The sequence below is a fragment of the Manis javanica genome, chromosome 17, assembly GCF_040802235.1.
Source record: "Manis javanica isolate MJ-LG chromosome 17, MJ_LKY, whole genome shotgun sequence".
Lineage (NCBI taxonomy): Eukaryota > Metazoa > Chordata > Mammalia > Pholidota > Manidae > Manis > Manis javanica.
Window position 1 is genome coordinate 31,185,687 of NC_133172.1, and position 21,052 is coordinate 31,206,738.

At 37.7% G+C, this 21,052-nt stretch overlaps 1 long non-coding RNA gene across 4 annotated transcripts in view; it reads left to right on the forward strand.

The window, feature by feature from the left end:
* The window catches only part of LOC108402042 (uncharacterized), a 68,490-nt gene that overhangs the window by 41,781 nt on the left and 5,657 nt on the right, over positions 1-21,052 (forward strand). For 2 of the 4 annotated variants that reach the window (XR_005056015.2, XR_005056007.2), the window contains exons 2-4: positions 18,098-18,275; positions 19,865-19,966; positions 20,594-20,761. This is a non-coding gene — a long non-coding RNA (uncharacterized lncRNA). Of the gene's footprint in view, positions 1-18,097; positions 18,276-18,629; positions 18,727-19,864; positions 19,967-20,593; positions 20,762-21,052 lie in introns of all 4 variants that reach the window. The other 2 variants (XR_005056016.2, XR_005056010.2) reach the window with 2 other exon arrangements.

The window sequence follows — 21,052 nt, forward strand, 5'->3', positions numbered from 1 at the left end:
ACAATATTATTTGTGTGGGTTTTTTGATATTAATATAAATAATATCACAGTGTATTTTGTCCTGCAGCTTTTTTCACTTATCATTGTGTTTGAACTTTGTGCATTTTTTGCTACATTTAAAACTACATTAGTGTAGTTTGGCATGCCCTTCCTTCTAATATCTGCAACTATACCGTATGAACATACCAGAGTTTAGTACACTTTTTTCTGTTGAGATGTTTATCTTACTGATTTATAGGAATTCTTTATAATTTTTGGTTGATGATTTTCTGTTTACTAGAAATGTTGCAAGTATAAGCTCTCCATTTATAACATGTCTTGTAACCCTTTTATGATTTATTTTGTCATACAAAGGTTTAAGTCTTAGACTCTAATGGTAACTTCTAACAGGCTTCTCTCATTCTTGTTGAACTGATTACAAATCTTTCTGAATCCTCACATATTAAGTTCTAGGAAAAAGGATATATGTGCCCTGGTGACTTAGCAGCTGATTGCCACTTCTGGGAAAAAAATAGTTTCTTGTGCATATTTATAGCAGTTTCTCTAAGAAATAAACTTCATTTTTATGTTGTTGTGAATGTTGTGGTAATGATTTTTTGATATCTCATAATAAAATGTTGACATTTACCATAAATGGTAAAATCCTTGTAATAGATTTTATAGCAAGAATTGATTTTACCTTTTAGTATATACTGTTTTGAAAGTGTTTATTCAGGCCTCTTTTTCCTGGAGTTTTCTAGTTGTTTGGATCTGTTATCTATAACTATGCTGAAAATAATTTCAGTGTTTAAAAAATATTTTAAATAACATACCTTGCAGATAGAAATCGTAAGCATTGAATCCCAGCTCTACCTGCTATTAACTAAAACCTTAAGCAAGCCACTTTCATTCCTTGTTTCTCAGTTTCCTCAACTGTAAAATTGGGGTAACAATAATAGATGGGACCAGTGTGAAGATTAAGTGAGTCCTAATACATCAGAACATCTTACAGCAGTGATTGACAAAGAGAAAACATACTATAGATGCTGGCAGTCATTGTCCATCATATATTTTAAGGTTCTTATAAATAAGGAAAAATATAGTAGATTTAGTGCTCTCTGAAAGGAATATTCAAGTTAATGAACAGCCAGTTCCTCTAATTGTCATGTTATATGCCATTAGTGGTACCAAAAAATGGACATATACAAACACTGCTGAGAGCATCTGATCAATCAATAAGTATGTTTTATAAATTCTCCATGACACACACTTACTTTTAACTCCCCAAACTCAGTGCTTGCCTAATCCAAGCACTTAAAAATCAACTATTTAAAAACCAAAAAAAAAAAAAAGACCTCACAAAAGTTGTACCCTGAGCCACATCTCCAAAATTCTGGCCCTTCACAAGTAAATTGTCCAGTTATCTGTGTAAATATTTGTTCGCATCTTCCTCCTCCATTAGGCAGTAAGCTTCATAAAGGCCAAGGCAACATAGATGCCAAATGCATATTGGGTGAATTCACCCATTAATATGTATTTGGACCCAGATTGGTGGACCTTTCATTCTTATTAAACATTTTTTAAATTTGTTTTGCCCACAGTTCCTGGCTGGCTGGATGCTGATCAGTCGATCAGTACATTAGCCCCTCCATCAGCTTACCAAAGAGCACTAGGTTTAGAGTGAGAAGAGCTGAGTTTGAGACCTGGCCCTTAATAGACCAAGTGACATAACCTCCCTACACCTCAGTTTCTTCAACTGTAAGAAAGATGCAGTCATTAAAGACTGAAATTAACATGTGCAATGATGTAAAAATGTAGGCTTTTAAATGGTGGAAGTGAAATTTCACCAAAAATTCCTTTGACAACAACTGGATATTAAAATAAAGACTGATATATACATGTGATAGGATATAAGCTTGAAATATTTTATTTTTGCAATCCACACTCTCTCCTTACCTTGGAAAATCATTTTGAAACAATGATTGGACCCACCTCTCCAGCTCCTCCATTCAAGAATGATGCAGTACTGAGCTATGATGTTTTCAGAAGTGCTTTCTGAGCACTGGCAGCTTAACTAAAAGCATCCTCTCTATTTTCTTTTTCTTGCTATTGCATGTGGGATAACTGCTGTCACCTGTTAACCCCCTAGCAGAAGATTCATCTGCCACACAATAGCTTGCAAACACAGCGTGGCACTGGGTGTATGTGGCATAAAGGAGACAGTGGGCAGGGCATGGGGTCAGCCTGCCATTGGGGGCAGGCTGTTTTTGTTGGCACGTTCCTTTTGTGAAGGATGCAGTCCTTGTTGTATAGTCTGTACCAGGCTGCACACCATCTATTTACTTGCTGTCCTTGAACTAACAGGGAGTATTCTCCCCCAGCCATAAATGGGTTATGTGAGAGAAGCTTCTCCCGCTGAGGGACTCACTTCTGCACGAAGACCTCTTTGTTAATCTTCTGCAAAATAAGGCGGTTTTCTGTCGAAGAGAAAGCAATCATTAATTTTTCATAAGAGCAGCAAAGTTGTGAATAGCAGAGGACCTCTTGAATAAAGAGCTTAGAGGTTCCAAAGAGAAAAATAACAAAGCTCCAGGGGGAAAAAAAATCTATTCTTATACTACTTATCATTCCCCCTCCCCAATCATGGCCTATTAAGAAGGAAGAAGCCACTTATGCAAGCTAACACTTCTCCAAATCTCATGAACCTTCATTTTAATCCTTATCAGTGCCTTTTTAAATGAATAATACAGTGACCTTCAGTTTTGTCTTATATTATGTGAGGTTGATTTGTAAAGACTGCTTTAGTTTTTTAAATTAAGGCAGAAGCTATATGTATTCTACTCAATTCTAGCATTAGCGTTATCCCAAGTGTGGCATTTATGTTCTTTTGCTTCTTTGGTATAAATAAATATCAAAGTAGGAAGACTAGTGTGAGCTCTACAAGGAATAATAAAATAAAATAATATGGCATTGATTTTGTTCAGGGTGTCTAAATGTGTTTTTATGATGGTGTATGTTTATAGCTTCTTCACACAAGTGACATGAATTCTGGGCAATTAAAAAGGATGTGAATTTCAAGACATTTAGGAAGACCTGCTTTCTAATAGCTCTGCATTTGACCAAGTTGTGGTTCTTGGGAAAAGCCCTGCAGATTTAGATGCCCACTTTAACAAACCATAGAGTTATTGCCGTTTTGTATTGTTTTGCAGTATTATTACCAAGAGACCACGTTAGGGGACTTTATTTTGACTGTTCAAGTGCTGTATGAGGGTATAACAACTTAATAAAGGAACAGAGAAAGATTCCTTTATACATTGTGTTTTCTTTTTGAATTTCCTCCAATCAAGGGTTCTTAGATTGTGGTTTGGGGTCTTTCTAGGGAGGCTTCGGCCTTTTGTCATAAAGAGTGAGGGGGACTTGGGCCCCTGGGGCTTGGGACCCTTAAAAGGTCACAGAGAGAATTACTTTACAAAGGGAGGAGGGCTCCATGTAAACAGCCTGTTGAATTTAAAACACTTGGTTTTCTTGTGCATTTCAGTGCAATAATACATATTCCCTGAACTGCTGGGCTAACTTCTCTGATCCCTTCTCTCAGTCCTTTCTTAGAGCATTACTGTTATTCTTTATATTTTTTGTATTCTCTAAATTAGTCATGTAATACATAAATACCAACTTCTTGAAAAAATTGAAACATTACAGTTAAGTTAAATTCACCTCCTACTACCCATACAAGCTCCTGTTTTCCCTCCACGCCTGCACCCCCCAGTAACTATGTTCAGTTTAGTCTGTATCTTATAAAATGCTTTTTATACATGTAACACAGTGGCTGAAAATCAATAGCCCTAAGCAACTAGATAGCACTGTTTCTTGAATGTGTTTTTCTCCTTACAATTGGTACAATATTATATGTATCTTCCTGCAACTTGCTTTTCTACTCATGAATATATCTTGGAGATCTCTCCATGTTAATCCATATACATCTACTTCATTTGTTTTAACTGCTTCACTATATTTCATGGTGTGCCTCTGCCGTAGTTATTTAGCTTTGTCTGTACAGGTGGAATTGCTGGGCCACAGAATATCCAAATCTTACAGTTTAATAGATAAGGCCAAATTACTCTCCAAATTGGAGGCACCAATTTATACTCTGACCAGCAGGATATGAGGGTTCATGTTTCCCTGCATACTCACCAACTCTTAATATTATCAGACATTTAAATCTGTGGTACTTGAATGTGTGCAAAATAGTGTCTCTTTATTTAATGTACATTTCTTTTATTACTAATGAATTGATCCCCTTATTATATGTTTCTTGGCTATTGACATTTCCTCCCTATGATTTGTGTATTCACTTTGACAATTTTTCTAACGGATTATTTATTTTATGGATTTATAGGAGTTTGTGTGTGTGTGTGTGTGTGTGTGTGTGTGTGTGTGTGTTTACCTATCTTTTAAATTTGTTTATGGTATCTTTTTGTCACCATAGTTTTTAACCTGATGTGTATTTTTTATCTTATTCTTCTTTTCCCCCAAATTTCTTTAAAACATGCTGCAGTTATCATCCTGAGCTTCTTATATCCTCGTTATTTTTCAAATAATCATACGTAGGGGAGGTCTGAGGCTGAGACTTCCTTGATGTCCTTGTTGCTGTCTACCATTCACAGCTGTAGGAGAGGCACTTATGGGGAGGGAATAGTAACTGCTATTGAAACCCATGTGTAGCAACCTAGTTTTGATGTGAAACTTTTCTTCCACGTATTTATTTTGAGTTGAGGGCTTAAAGTTTGAGGAAATGTGTATGTGGAGATGGTGAGTGCAATTATATGTGGGAGGTGGGATTTTTTAAAGATATAATTGGGAAGGAAAAAAAACAGCTCAGCAGTTTATCTGCCATATACTGTACAGCCCAGAATTCCCATGGCTGTAGTCTAGGTTTTATTGTGCACTTCAAATTGGGATATATCTCAAAACAGTTGCATTTAATTGGGAGATTATTAAAAAGCCTGAACAAATTCAGAGTTTCTCACCCAGAAAGTACTGTTGGGTGTAACCTAAATGCTGCTATTATTCCCTTCATGTTTACTGTCCTGCAAGGAGCTGTATAAAGCAGGTAAACTAGGACAGACTATGACTAGACTGGTGTTCCCCAAGCTTCAGTGATTTGACACTCACCTTTACACTTACTAGCATAATAAGGTTCCTCCTATGCTATCAGTTATTTAATATTCTTTTTAAATCACCTAATTTTTAATCATAAATTTATTTGAAAGAATAAATTTAACCTTTATCACTACCACAAATGTTTAACTTGTCGTATATAAAATAGAACCATGTAACTAACTACAAATACAGTAATTATGTAGTAGTGAGATATTCTGAACCTGAGGTCCGACATCTCTTGTTTAAAAGAGAGATTTAGTCACTATTACAGAGAGAGAGATGTGTTTAATACATAATGGCACCAAACTAAGATTTTCTCCTTACACAAAATTGATAGAGAATTGAAATACTGCCTAACATTGTGTTGGAAATCACCCACATACAGAAAAATATTGGTATGGGCAATGGGTTAGAGTGTCCCAGTGAAACAGAGTATATCCTTAGTTCAGGAGAGACCGTGGCAATTCCCTGGTAATTGCCCAGTAATCATGAGGTCAAGTCGCCTCTTCCTCCAAAGCACATGCTTTGTCACATCTCCCCTAAGAGTGCAAATGACTGAATGCATCACCTGAGAATGAACTGATTGTACAGACCTGAGTGCCTACGTACTGCTTCTGGTGTGAGGTCATTGCTCTGTGCATGGAGACCAGATACCCTGCTGGCATGGTCCCAGATCGCTTACCTAACATATAAGCGCTATTGCACCAGAACCACACCCAGCAAAGGCTGTTTCCCAAGGTAAACATGAGAGACAGAGACATAGAAAGAGAGAAGGCGAGAGGGAGCTGCAGAGGAAATGGAAGGGACAGAGAAAGAGAAAGGAAAAGGTGAATATATTCAGTGGAATCAATGCCTATTTTAGGAAGAAAACAACTGGCTACTGGCAGTAACATAGGATGCCGCAGCCATATTTTAAGAAGTACATCTAGGTTACCCTATAGTCTACTTGCCCTGCTTTGAACTCTGATGTCAACATGTACCCATTATATTTTTAAGATATTTTGAAATCATGCAAGTAGTTTAAAAAATTACGTAATACAAATGGGTTTTTTAATGATTGCTTTTATCATTGAAGAGTCAGGTATTTTCTACCCCACTTCCTCTTCTTCTAACCATACTCCTGGGGCAGCCAGCTTTAACCCATTCTGTCTACAGGCTTTCTAGGGGTAAGCTCCATATTTCTATAGAATATGTCATACTTTTGTTTGGTAATTTATCACCTTTGAGCAATGTTCATCAACTTCTAGCTGTGTTAGATGAGAATTTAATATTACTCCTTTCCTTTAACTCTTGTTTGATTCTATTTTGGCTGTTGAGATGTCTGATGCCAGTCTGATTCTCAGGTCCTTTATAGATGAACTGTTTATCCCTGTGGGAACTGTCAGGTCCTTTCTTTATTTTTATGGTTCTGAAATTTCTCAGTGATACACACAATTTTATGCATAAGCTTTTCAGACTTTTATAAAGATGTCAATTCAGTTTTCTCCAGTAATTTACTAGTATTTCATATCTTTTGATGCTGTTACAAATGGTATCTTTTTTAAAGGTGAATGTCTGATTATTCATTATCAGCATATTCTGCAAATTTGTTGAACTCACAAATTATAGTAGTGTTTTTTACATTCTGTTGGATTTTCTACATAGACAATCATGTCACCTGCACATAAAGAGAGTTTTACTGCTTCCTTTCCTGTCTAACCCTTATTTATTTTGCTTAACTCCTTCCATTAGCCAGAAACCTCAGTGCACTATTGAATAGAAGTGTTGAGGGTAGACATCATTGTCTTGTTTCTGGTCTTGTGGGGAAACATTCAGTCCATTACCAGTAAGTATGATGTTAACATATACTTTTTTTTATAGTTGCCCTTTATTATATTGAGGATGTTCCCTTTAATTTCTACTTCATTGAGAGCTCTTACCAGTTACGTATATTAAATTTTGTCAAAGCCTTTTCTGTATCGATTAAGATGACCATTTGGGTTTTTTTCTTTATAACTTGTTAATATGATAAGTTACATTTATTTTTAAATGTTAAACCAACTTTGCATTCCTGGAATAAGCTCTGCTTTGCCATGATGTTATACTCTCTATATACTGTTGCTAAAATTCTGTTTAGAATTTTTCTAGGTTCATGAAGGATATCAGTCTTTTTTGTTTTCTTGTAATGTTTGTCTAGTTTTGGTATTAGGACAATACTGCTGACCTCATAGAATAAACTGGAAAATAGTTTCTCATTTCCAATTTCCTGGAAGAGTTGTGTAGAATTGTTACTATTTCTTCTTAGTATTTGATAGAATTCAACAGTGAAGTCATCTGGCCTGGAGTTTTTCTCTGTGGGAAGATATGTTTACTAAAAATATCTTTAGTAATTAAAAGACTGTCAGTGTGGTGGTACATTTCTTCTTGAGTAAGCTTTGGAAATTTGTGTCTTTCAAGGAATTTATCCATGTCATTTAAGATGTTGAATTTATTGGGATAAAGTTTTTCACAATAGCCCCTTGTTATCTTTTTAGCCTCTGTGGAGTATATAGTGATATCATTTCTCTCAGTCTTAATATTGGCTGTCTTCTCTTTTATTTTCCCTTTTTCCTGATAAGACTAACTATATGTTTACCCATTTTACTGGTCTCTTCAAATAACTAGATCTTGGTCTCATTGATTCTTTTATCTATTGTTTTTCTGTTGTCTATATATCACTGTTTTCTGTTCCTGTATTATTTCCTTCCTTCTACATACCTGAAGTTTAAACTTGCTTTTCTTTTTTAGTTTTTTTATGGGGGAAACAGTTTTCTTCTTTCTTTTTGTAACACAACTGGGACTATAAATTTCCCCCTATGTACTGCTTTAGTGGCATCCTCCAAATCCTAATATGTTATTTTAATTTTCAGTCAATTAAAAATACTTTCTAAATTCCACTTTGAACTTCATACTGAACCATAAGTTATTTAAAAGTTTGTCATTTGTTTCCAAATATTTGAGGATTTTCCGTAGATCTTTCTGTTGCTCATTTTTAATTTAATTCCATTATGGTCAGAGAATATGCTTTGGATGACTGGAATCTTTTTGAATTTACCAAGACTCATTTTATAGCCCACGCTATGGTCTATCATTGTAAATGTCCATATGCTCATGAAAAGAACTGTTGTTAGGTGAAATATTCTACAAATGTCAATTAATTAAGTTGTTTGATAGTGTTGTTCAGTGCTTCTATATCCTTATTGATTTTCTGTCTCCTTTCTCCTTGTTCTATATCATTGAGACAGGTGTTGAACTTTCTGATTATATTTATGGACCCGTTTATTTCTTCTTGTAATTATACTAGTTTGGTGTCATATTTTGAAGCTCTGCTCTTAGATGCATAGACATTTATGATTTGTGATTTGATGAATTGACCCCCTTATCATTAAAAATGACATTCTTTATCCCAAGTAATACTGTTTGCTCTGCAATTTTTATCTGATGTTAATGCAGCTCTTTTAATTGTTCTTAGCGTGGTTTGTTTGTTCCATCCTTTTACTTTTAACCTATTTATGCCATTGTATTTGGAGTGTGTTGCTTATAGGCAACATATAATCAGGTCTTGCCTTTTTAATTCAATCTGGCAATCTCTGTCTTTTAATTGTGGCATTAAACTATTTATATTTAGTGTGATATGTGATGTGTTAGGTTTAAATGCTGTTTGTTTTCTATTTGTTCCATCCTCTCTTTAGTTCCTCCTTTTTTCCTACCTTACTTTGGATTATCTGAATATTTTTTTACAGTTGCATTTTATGTCCTTTGTTGTTGGCTTATCATCTATAACTCCTTGTTTTTTAGTTGTTACTTTAGGGTTTATAAGTATATATATTTAACTTATCACAGTCTACCTTCAAGTGATTTTATGCCCCTTCACGTATAGTGTAACAATCTTACAATAATATATTTCTGTTTCTCCCCTCTCAACCTTTTTTGCCATTATCATATTATATTAACCTTTACAGATGTTACAAACTCCACAGTATGGTATTATTTTTGTTTAAACAGTTATTTTTAAAGATTTTTTAAAATTAGGGGCAAAATTTATGTTTACCCATTTCCATTGTTCTTCATTCCTTTGTGTTAATTCCCATTTCCATCTGCTATCATTTATTTTCCTTTTCTTTAGAGAATTTTCTTATCATTTCTTATAGTACAGTCAGCTGATGGATTTTTTTTTTGCTTTTGCATGTCAGGAAAAGTATTTACCTTAACATGTTTTTATAGTGTCTAATTGTGATGCTGTAAAACTGAGTGAGTTGTCCAAATGAATTGAAAACATATGTTCACACAAAACCCTGTACATGAATGTTTATAGCAGTTTATTCATAATTGCCAAAATATGGGAGCAACCAAGATGTCCCTCAGTAGTAAACAGATAAACTAGTACAGTCAATGATGGACTATTGTTCAACAATAAAAAGAAGTGAGCTATCAAGCCATGAAAAGATAGGAAGGAGCCTTAGATGTATATTGCTAAATGAAAGAAGTCTATCTAAACAGACTACCTACTATATAAGTCAAACTAGATGACATTCTGGGAATGGCAAAGCTATGGAGGCAGTAAAAAGATCAGTGGTTTCCAGGGATTAGGAGAAAGGGAGGGGTGACTAGGCAGAGCACAGAGGATTTAAACAGCAAAGCTATTCTGTAATGGCAGACACATGTCATTATGCCTTTGTCAGAATCCATAGAATGTACAACACAAAGAATGAACTCTACAGCAAATTGCTGGCTTGATTATAATGTATCAACAATGGTTCATCAGTTGTAGCAAACGTACCACAGTAATGCAAGATGTGAACAGTAGGGTAAACGGGGGTGAGGAGCAGGAGGATATGTGGAGCTCTCTAACCTTAGCTCAATTTTTCTGTACCTAAAACTACTAAAAAAATTAACAATCTTTTTTTAGAACCTGAGTAAAGCAGTATACATAATAGCTTTTTTTATTTATAGTAGTTATATATACTACTTAACATAGTGGTTAAGCCCATGGATTCTGGAATCACACTGTCAGGGTTCAAGTCCTGACTCTGCCACTTAAAAACTAAGTATCTTTGGACAGGTAGCTTAACCAACCCATGTCTTAGTTTCCCCATATATAAAATAAGGGCAATAATAGAATCTACTTCATAGAATATTTTATTGTGAGGATTAAATGATATGTGAAGCTTTTTGAACAGAGCTTGCTACATACTGATCACACATAAATGATACGTACTGCTAGTCTTATTGGATCCTGAATACTCACTTGAAAAAAACTGAACAAATTTTGGAATCCATTCCTTAAATGTACTCTGCATGGTGAAGACTAGGGTCTTAAATATGTGAATTTTCATGTATGAGGATATATATGCCAATCTGGCGTAATTGCCATTTTGCATGTGAAACCCCTGATTTGGTACTGCCTGCTTTGGCGCTGTTGACTGCAGTGGCATATGTTCATTTCCTTCAAGATAAAATATTTCTGAATCTGAGAATTCTGTGAGGAAGCTTCATTAAAGTAACTGTCTTATTAACAGCCAGAGATTTTCCCGTAGATTCCTGCTCTGGGCAGGCACCAGGGTACTGAACATCCTCTTGGAGCTGGTTTTGTCTGCATGTACCAGTCAGCTGGGGCACAGCATGTGTACTCCACATGTGTTCACTCTCCTTGTGCTGTGACCCGGAACCTCCCTCCAGGCAATAAGTGTGGGGAATCACAGGCGCACCTTATTTGTTTCTCTGCTCTTAAGGTCATTGGCTTTTCTGACTGATACCCAATGTCTTGCATCCTATTGTTTCCTATATTTTGTCCATTTTTGTTTGTTTGTTTTAGATGGGAGGGTAAAACAAGTTCCTATTACTCCATTTTGGCTAGAAGTAGAAATTTGGCTTTTACTCTCGCTTTCATGGGGTTTTAGTCAAGTGAGGAAATAATGTATGTGCTCATTTAAGCATTAAACCAGAAGCACATTGCATATTTTTAAAAAGATGCTGCAGCTTTCAGTATTGAAGGATCTGTTAAGACAAGCTCATAGCCTTCTAATTATTTATTCAAATTTGTAATCTTTGAATGAGTGGAAACTGTCTCACTCATTTTGGGATTATCTCAGTGCTAAATTGGAGCTCAATATATGTTTGTTGAATAAATGAGTTATTGGTATGTTTGCAAACATAAGGAGCCAAGACTGAAGGTGAGGATGTTTTTAGTTAAAACCTTGTAGGGAAATGCAGTTTACCCTTCAGGACATAATTATTTTAGGCTGCAGCTTTTTGGGAGATGTTAACATTAACACTGACTTCTGCCTTTGTCGCAGGAAACACATCTTAAAAATGCTGTCATACACATTGTTCTGGTAAAATGTGTCTGCAGGGCAGAATTTTATTCTTGGCCATTTATCCTGAATTTTCTAATCTGAGCTCAGTGTGAAAATTATTGTGGAATAATGGAACGTATATAGCTTTCTAATCCATCAACTCTCATTTTATTTTGTATAGTATCAATTTGATCCTTTAAAGAATCCTCAAGGTTCCATGTATAATTGTAGAGACAACTGGTATATTTTAAGGAAAGTTTTCTCAAGTTTTTCCTTTCCTAAGTATATCATATACTCATTAAATCTCTCAAAGATTCAGAAGCTGAGACATCAGAGTGAGATAACCAAAATATGCCACTAATTGTTTGACTTATAAAGGCAATGTAGCACAATGATCTCAGGTACTGTGGAGCCTGCTTGCTGTGTACAACTCCACCTCTTACTAACCATATGACCTTGGGAAAATCACTCAGCCTCTCCAAGCCTCAGTTTTCTCATTGGTAAATGGAGTAATAATAGGAATTTCTCTGGTTGTTGTGAAAATTAAATTGGTTATTGCTTATGAAATCAAATGGTGCCTATACATGTTAAGTACAATCTAAGCATTAGCAAATAAAAAAGATCAATGAAGTGAAATAGAATAAAATAAAAATAAAGCTTTATTCCATCTCTCCACGTTCTATCTGTTCTGCCTTTCCCAGTGAGTAAAAACTCCACTCTATGTTTTATCAAAATATTTGCTACCATATATATAACTGGCTGAATTTTTGGAAATCAATTGACTATTGAGGAGAAAAGAAACTTTCCTAATTTCCTTTTCTAGATCTTTTATGCAGCAGCAATTCCTGTCTCCCTACTTATTTCACTGGGTCATTTTTAACAAGATTTTTTTCCTTAGAAACTTCATCTTCTTTGTAAGTCGACACCTTCAGTTTTCCTCAATTCTACTTTAAATTCTGCCTCTGAGCTTTCCCCTCCTCACTACTAAGTTGTTTCTAGGGATTTCCCATCCCAATGTCCAAGACTACTCTCATCTTTGTTATGTAGCTATTACCTGGGATGCTTTAACACCATAACTATGTTTTCCTCTATCACTGAGTTCCTTCCTGATTTAACATCCTTATTTTCTATAGTGTTCCAATTTTGCAGGCTTGTAGAACTACTTCAAGTTGTCAAAGACATACTTTTGATTCACTATTCTCTATTTTTGTTTGTTTATCTATCATTTTTTATAATGTATAATTATAATTATATTTGTATATTTATATTATGTAGTTGCATAATGATATATAGTATATTGTTTTATTATTTTAATATGATACTTAATATAGTTTTATTACTTAGCATCATCTGTCTAGTTCATTATTGTGCTAGCATCTCATCATCCAGATTATTAAGAAGTTGTTAAGAAAGCTCAATCAGCAGCAAATGACTGTAAATATATATATAAATATATTGTAAGTATATCTCAGTTAATGGCTTTTTGAAATTTTTACTGACATTTTCTTCTGCTGGTTTCAGCCTATATAATGGCATCTTTGGGGACTTCTGTGCCTGGTATATCCTTATATTTGCTTCTAGCTGGGGATTTGAGACAAGTTTACAGAAATAAAGATGAGTCTAAAATCCAAATCTCCTAATTGAAGTTATGTTTAGTACAGCCCAGTCCTACCCAATATCAGACTTCACAGCCATTAAAAGGGCATCTAAAACACACAGGGTGCATACCTCTGCCTGCCTCCCCCACATCGGGGCAGTCACTGTTCTCAGTATAGCTGGCAAGGGCTCTGTGGGTGTCCAACTAGAGAGCCTCAGTTAGGCAGGCCGCACTTCATCACTCAGCAGCACTGTGTAATAACAATTACTTGTTAGCAGGGTTGGATAAGGTATAGATTAAATAAAGGCACATTGTCACTGGTTACAATTTCTAAATAAATCCTCCAAACTGATTTGGGCCTGACACATCGAAGCTGCTGTTATTTCTGAACACGAACATATGGAAAGGACAAGCCAAGACAGAATGATGAAATTCTTAAACGCTTTTGCTTAAAATTCTTTTTGTCTTGAATGTGTATATGGACACACACACACCCCACATCCGCATCCACTTGCATACATAAACTGTTCCCTAGGTGCACTTTTACCATTTTATTCAATCTAACTTCGGTAGTTTCTACTGTGGTCCTTCTCTAGACCAATTCTGTAAATATTTAGAGAAATAAGAGGGTCTTTTATGTGATGTAGTAGTGGCTTTTGCTGGCTTTTAAAGCATTATCTTTTATAATTCCCTAAGTGTTAGAAGTAGGAAAACCATCTTTCTTTTAAATTTAGCAAATAGCATTTATGTGCATATGTGCTTATGCCATCTACACACTTACACTATAATAGAAATACAGTGGAAAAGCAAACTCTAAGCTTTTAACAGTCAGGCATGAGTTTTTTCCCTCTTATCTTCTGCTAAAGAGACAGTTAGAAGAATGAGAGGCTTCTCTGGCTCTGCATTTATAAGCCTCACTAGAAAAAAATGTCAATTCTTTTTTAGACTCACAATCACATGATAATAAATGTGAATCTAAGCAATCACTCAAGTGCTTTCTAAGCAATGGTTTCATCTATAGTCACATACGCATCCTTCTTTTATTTAGTAAATGCCAATAAAAACTAATAAGAAAGCAGTTCCATTTGCATGTTTCACATTTTTACTCAATATGGAGTCCAGTGGTTGAATGGTCTCATCTGGGAGCCAAGAGAGGCAAACAACATTGATTTCCTGTGTTCCACAGTGAATGTTTGTAGATTTAGAGAGCAGATGTTTCTCAATGTGGGATAAAACTGGAAAGGCTTTGCTAGTACAGTGATGTGGGCATGCTGGTGGAGGAACCGAATGCAGCCTTTGGGAAGTTGAGGCCTCTCCCCTCCTTGAATGATGCTGTTCTAAGATGTTCTTCATGTGTAGGTGTTATACTTACCATGGAACAAAATGTCAAACCGTCACATTCTTAGGACATAAACAATTAGGACAGGTTCTATGTTTGTAAAAAGATTTGATCATCAAGTTAAGTAATCAGGGCACATGGGAGAAAGATAATGCAGATATGTGGGTTCTGGAGTCAGACAACCTGGTTTCAAATCCAAGCTGCACTTGCTGAGTGATCTTAGGCCAGTAACTTAACCTCTCTGAGCCTCAGATTCTTCATGGATTAAACATGAAAAATAGTAGCTAACCATAGTTTTTTTCTGACTAATAAGTGAATGAATGCAAAATAATTCAGAAATAATAAGCATTAAATAAATGCTATTTTATAATAAGTGTGATTTTTATTAGTATGTATGAAGAAAGGATTTTCACCACTAAGATATCAAAAGAAGTGGACATACTGTGGAATTCTTTCACTTTAAAAGATGAATTCCAGTAGGAAATGAGGCCATATCTGACAACCAGATCCCATAGGACAATCAATGATCCAGCCGAAGACATGTGGACCTCAGGCTTCATCTGGGGAAAATGTTCCAAGGTGCCAAAAATTATTTTGTGTTTTTCTTCAAATCATTATAATCCCCTCCACCCTTCCCTCCTTTAGCACTCTCTCTTACTCTATGGTCTGTGAATGTATTTCTTTTCTGAGTTTGGCTCTTATTTTAGAACTAGTTGTGAATTCTTCATTCTCTCACATAGACATATGACAGTGGGGGAGGAGGGCATGTGCATTTCCTAAATTTTAGCAAGAAATCTGTCCTGCCATCTCTGTAGAGTGGAAAATTCAGCAAGGAAATCTGGTAGTTTCATTCCCCTTTCAAATCCCATTCAACAGCTAACGTGAGGCACAGTGTACGTTCATCAGATGTTTTGATCCTAAGTAACAGTGAAGCCTAAAGAAGTCTGGGCTGGGGGTGTAGGTTTTGTATATACTAGAGAGTGTCACTGGGGTGACTTTTGAAGTGATCTCTGTCGGGGTTCTACCCATATCTACTGCATCTTTTACAGACTGACTGCCTTGGGCTGTTGGAACCCACTTTGCCTGTAAGCAGGGAGGCTGAAAATACCTGGGAATTCACATCTTTCTGGAGGCATCCTTAACCAATGACTGCTGGGTAAATGGGTAGAAATACCCAGCTCCCTTGCCCCTTTGGCTGAGGTGATTCCAAGGCATGTATTTTGCAGTTTCCAGAGTTTCTCTCTGAGGTCCTACCTCAGTCACCCCCCTAGGGAGCTGACTTAATAAAACCCTTTCTCGGGCCACCCTCCCTTCCCTGCCTCACTTCTTCCCTCCCTCCCTGGCTCCATCTGCCTCCTGATAAGCCACTTGGTTCTTGGCTCTTGGTCTCTTAGGGGTTTCTAACCTAAAATGCACACTATAAAAGCAGAAGGGAATCTGCTAAGCCTAGATTAGGTTTTGCCAAAACCACTCTGGGCCCAAATTGGCAGGGACACTTTTGAAGACCACTCTTTCCCATGGATTTAGAATTCTACACCAGAGTCCAACTCATCATGGCCACAGACCTGTCAAGGTTTACACTGTTGGGAAAGTAGGCAAGGACCACAGCCACCATCTACCCACTCAGCCTTTCTTCTGCAGGAGAACCAATTTATGTTGGAGGAGGAAGATTTTAGTATCTGACCAGGCTTCTAGCACCCAGCATGCTGGGACAATGCTGGTTTCTAAGCATGAGTAGGCCTCAATAAATGATCCTATCCACTTGATCCACTCTCTTTATAGACCTATTAGACAAGTGCTTTACTGTTTATCCAGTACCAAGCTAGCTAAGCCAGTCACCATACCCGCCAGCATGTCAAAGAAAATACCTATTTCCTGTAAGGTTTTCTAGCTAGTGGGGAAAAAAGATTGGTTCACATGGCCTCTTATTGCAAACCTGCTCATCCTTTTGCAGTCTGAGAGCAAGACTGTAGATTTATCCAGGTGGATCTCTCAAAAGCATCTCCTTTACTGTATTCTCCATTTCAGACTCTTATCCCTATCTTCTTTCTTGTTTTTCTTTATCACCTCTGTGATGCCTTATTACTCCGCACACCAGCTGAAGCCATGTGGAATCTGTATCACAGTATATTAACATTCCAAAATACATGCAATCTCTGAGCAGACAATAAATTTGATTTTGCACAAGTGGCGTCCTTTATTCTTCGCTCATAAGACAATCTCTTAAGTGTATCTTTTTTTTTGAAACACAACGCAAATAGTCTGGTGAAGTAAAAATGGGTTGTGTGATAGGTTTTATGCTTAGCAAAAAGATCTTGGACAAAGCAGCCATGCTGATGTTCTTATTTACAAAGGTTGCCATCTGGGAAATTAGTGTCTGCTGTTGCTCAGTAATTAGGAAAATTTAGGACCCCTAGCGCTCCAACATCCTGCATTCAAGGTTGTATGTCATCAGTGTTTTCATGAGAATTTGCTGGATTTCTGTCATTAATAACAGGCATAAACTCAGCAAGCAGTAGAATATGCATTACATATAATCAATTTGCTATTTGTATTCATTATGTATGTCCTCCATTTTGAGTCATGAAAAATTGAAAGGCCGTTACAAATAGAAAGAGCATCATGGATTACAAATGATGTAACAAGAGCATAAGCGCTATTAATTGGTCAATTGTGCTTGTCACTACATTTAAAGTGATTAAGGCAGAAAGATTAGAAGGAACAGGAATGTGATAGAGAAATAGAAGCCCAGGAACACTAGGGTTCTCCCAAGTCCCTCACACACAGATAAATTCAGCAAACTCCAGTGGCATTTACCTCAACAAATTTATTCAACAAGTGCTCTTTGAACACACGCTGTGTGCCAGGGATTGTGCTGTATGGTGTGAATACAGCAGAAAGCAAAATAAATGATGACTTTGACCTTGGCAGCTTACATTCAACAGAGAAGGGGGAGGTATGAAATGTAATACATGAGATAACAGATACAGATATAAGTTAACATCTGGTAGTGGGAAGATCCACAGAGACCACAAGAACAAGAGGAGGCTTACAGAGAGTGATGTGTGGTGAAAGGCAGGCCTCTTTGGGAAGAGACATTTGCAGAGGTTGAAATGCAAGGAGAAGACAAGCCATGTGGTATCTGGAGAAGAGTGTTTCATTCATATGAATTGGCCCAACACTCCAACTCCTATTCTAACACCCAAGAAGGAAAAAAAGTTCTTGTAGTTATTTCTTTTGGCTTGACCCAATGGAACTGCTTCCCCAGAGCCAGAAAATTCACTCACCAATCTCCCCACTTCAGCCATTTCTGCTAAAGTGAACACTGATGGTACCATTTGCTTTGTGAATGGCATGCAACCAGACTCATCATGGCACGCACATGAGGCCCCACATGATCAGGACCCTGCCTCGCTGTCATACCACTCTCCCCGAGCTCTGTAAGTTCTAGTCTTGGTGTTTCTATTGCTCAGACTGCCAGTGCCTTCCTGCCTCTGGACCTAGGCATTTGCTCTCTTTCTGCCTACCACAGTCAGCCCTCAGAAACTCACACTTCAGTTCCCAAGTCACCTCCTCAGAGAAGCCCTCCCTGGCCACCAGGCCAAAGTCACCCTGGTCTTTGGCTATTAGGTCCTCCTGCTTTTTCATTACAGTGCTTGCTGTTACTTGAATTGCATGCAAGTAATTGCTTGCTTGTTTCTTGTCTAGCTCGCACATCTGAGTGACATGAGGTCAGACAAGTCACCTGCATTCACTGCTGTACCCCAGTGCCTAGAACTGTGCCTGACATAAAGAAAGGTTTCAAAGACCCAAGGCCAATGAAGAAATGAGTCACTCAGGCTGTCAGCCAATCAGCTAACCAACCAAAATACAGCAAAATTGACAGGTTAGTTTCTGCTTTTGTATGTAAGTAGCTCTTTTAAATTTTTGCCTGAAAACCACATGGAAGATATGAGTGTGTATTTTGAGCAATGTTCAGTACAGTTTGGGGCAAATTAAAGTAATTAGGTAACATTGATATTTGTGCTATTTTGCTTCATGTGTCTAGGACCTATTGCTATGCATTTTTAAATAACAATATTTATTTTCAGTGTATTGACTCTTTTTTATGGGCTACATGCTATGTTATTGTCTTTGAGAATTTGCAAGTAATGGAATATGGATGATGAACCATGACAAATTAGAATTATAGTAATCCTGCTTGTTTAGGATTGATGATCTAAGACTCCTTGCTTAATAGATAGCATCCGGGAAATATATCAGAAGAGAAATACACATTGTGGTGTGATGGTACCAGGATTCCAAGCTCATTCCAAGAAATGATTCATAGCCGACTTGTGAGTATCTCCCATGGACCAGACTCCATGGCAGGTGCTGGAGTTCCAGGTGGAGGAGGCAGTGCTGCTCCCAGGCTCCAGGAAGACCTGACAGTCAACGACAGTAGTTCTGAAACCCATCTGCACACTACAATCACCTAGGGGCCCACTGTATATATCTAAACCTGGGCCTCCTCCCAAGCCAACCGAATCAAAATCTCTGGGCCAGGGGCTTACACATCCATATTTTTAAAGCTGTTCATGAGCAACCAGGGCTGAAACCCACTGGTCTAGTAGAAGGAGGGATGTATAAAGAGCGAACCACAAACAATGAAACAGGGCTATGATAACAGCCAGTGGGTGTGCATGAGAAATGGCAGTATTTCTCTCCAGTGTGTTAACTACAGCTCAGAAAAAAAAAATGTTTTTTAGATCAGAAGGCTAGATGACCTGGTGTTCTGCAGGAGATAAATGTTGCATCTATTTATCACCTCCCTACCTCTTAAAAGAAAAACTGATAAGAAGTGCCAAATACCATCATTAAATGATTATTTTTCCTACATGGGACCAAACAAATGACTTTATTTTTCCATATAAGCCTGGCATTGGATACTTAGTCAAAGAATTTTAATTAAAACATAGTGTCTGTCCTAACTGGCAGACATGAGAGAAAGGGAAACAGGAGAATCCACAGGGTAACCATCAAAGGGAAGGAATTACCATGTCCTCTACAGTTATTTAAAGGGTCAGAATTTCTTAGGTGTGATGGTGAAGGTTATCTGAAACTCTCTCCTTCAGGCTCTCTGTGCCTTTGATAGTGGGTGTTGAGGTGTTTAGACTGAAAAAAAGCAAATCATTCCGGGTAATTAATTGAGGTTTATGTTATTCAATTGAAGATCAAACTTTGCTTTTTTTCCCCTTGAATCAGGTGAAAAGAACAGGAAAGTGAGAATGCTTTTATAAAAGGACTAAATTGTTCAGAGTGGCACTTCTGAGTGCCTTGGTAAAATATTCCTGTCTCTTGTCTAGTGATGAACTGTGATTTTTTTAAAAAGCAGTGTCTGCAATCCAATAGGCACTTCCCAAGAGAAACTAGCATGTTCTAAGAAAGTCTGCAAGCAAGTGTCTAATTCTCACACTTCGGCTTCCCTTACTCTAGCACACTATTTGTTCCTTGCCAGGAAGTCAGAAGTTTCCATCTACAGCATAAATTCCGATGAATGCCTTTGACGCTAGGAAGAGAGGCCACTGGCATCTCCAGGTATCTGTCCTGCCAATTTTGTACCCTTGGATTTTATAGTTACCAACAGAGGATGATCTTTAGAAAGGCTCACCATTTCAGAGAAACCAATTACTTGAATATTTAAAGAAAGTAATATTTTACAAAATAAAGGGGTGACCCGAGAAAATAAGAGGAAAGGTATGAGGATCCAGCAGCCTCTCATCAGGAAACAAAGGTGACCAGCAAGACCAGGCCTCAAGAAGGCCAGCACCACACAGGTGGCTCCCGAAAGACACTCCTTCCTGGGAAGCAGCAGTTCTCAGCCCCGGCTGCACACTGGGGTCACCTGGGATGTTTGGAAAATACTGACGTCTGAGCCGCTTGTCCAGATTCCTGGGGGGTGGGGAGGGCTGGGCATAGCTGCATTTTGTAGGAGTTCCCAAGGGAGTCTAATGTTCAGCCAGGATTAGGAACCACGGGTGTAGTCCCACATTAGTGACCGAAATGGGTAATCAAGAAAGTAACCCTGGTGGCACACTTCACCGAACTTGAGGTCTTGGCATGTCTGGGGGTCAGCAAAGGGCAAGGATTCACTGTGAAGGGAAAAGCTTTAGTGGGAAAATAAGTCTGTACTAGGGCAAAGGTCCCTTTCCTCTGTTTTTCTAGCTGCTTCTTGCCCTGAAGAAACCACACTGAGCAGAACAGACATCCATTTTATATCAACGCCTGGCGTTCATGTCCTTCCTCAAGTTAATAAAATTATGGTGAAAAAAGTCCCTTGCCGATGAAGTAAACACTTGAGAAAGAAGCAGAGGACCGGCGGTAGTGGCGCTGGTGAGCTCTGCTTTAAAGGAGGGCAGGCGGGAGGGAGGTTTATGCGGGGCCCACCGGCAGCTGGCCAGCGTGCTGCTCCCAGGACAGATGAGAGAGGGGCGGTGCAGGACAGGGAAGAGGAAGCCAAACGGGTGCAGCTGAGGTGAAATCCCTGACGCAGCCTGGTCCCACGGGGGTTTGGGCATAAACCACAGCCCGGAATTTGTCCAGCCTTTCGACGGAGGAGGGCAAGGGGTGTGTACTCCCACTTGGGTTAGGCACTGCCTATAGGTCACTCAAGGCACTTCAGGC